The sequence below is a fragment of the Penaeus monodon genome, chromosome 31 (assembly GCF_015228065.2).
Source record: "Penaeus monodon isolate SGIC_2016 chromosome 31, NSTDA_Pmon_1, whole genome shotgun sequence".
In the NCBI taxonomy this organism is placed as follows: Eukaryota; Metazoa; Arthropoda; class Malacostraca; order Decapoda; family Penaeidae; genus Penaeus; species Penaeus monodon.
In genome coordinates, this window is record NC_051416.1 from 9,982,396 (window position 1) to 9,982,834 (window position 439).

The following is a 439-nucleotide window of genomic DNA, read 5'->3' on the forward strand; positions in this document are numbered from 1 at the left end:
TTTTTATTACTCCTCTCCCTTCCTCTCCCTTTCCTTTCACCCCATCTTCCGTCTTCCTTTCTTGCTCGTCCCTACCTCCTGGCCTTTTCCCCTCCCCCCTCCCCTATCTGCTGCCTTCTTCCCCTCCATCTTTCTCCTCCTCCCTTATCACCTATCGCCATCATCACTTGCTATCCCCCCCCCCCGCTTGAATCTCTTCCTCCCCTCCCCCCTCACCCCTGCATCTCTCCCTTCTTTTTCCCCTCCACACCCCAACCTTCCCCACTCGAACACACCCATCCCCTCTTTACCCCATCCCCTCTTATACAGACCTCCTATGCGGATCCTACCATCCATATCCCAACCCCTCCCCCACTCCCGCTTATATTCATACTCCTACAGGAAATACCCACTCCCCCACCCACCTCTACCTCTCCCACACATACCCTACCTACGCATA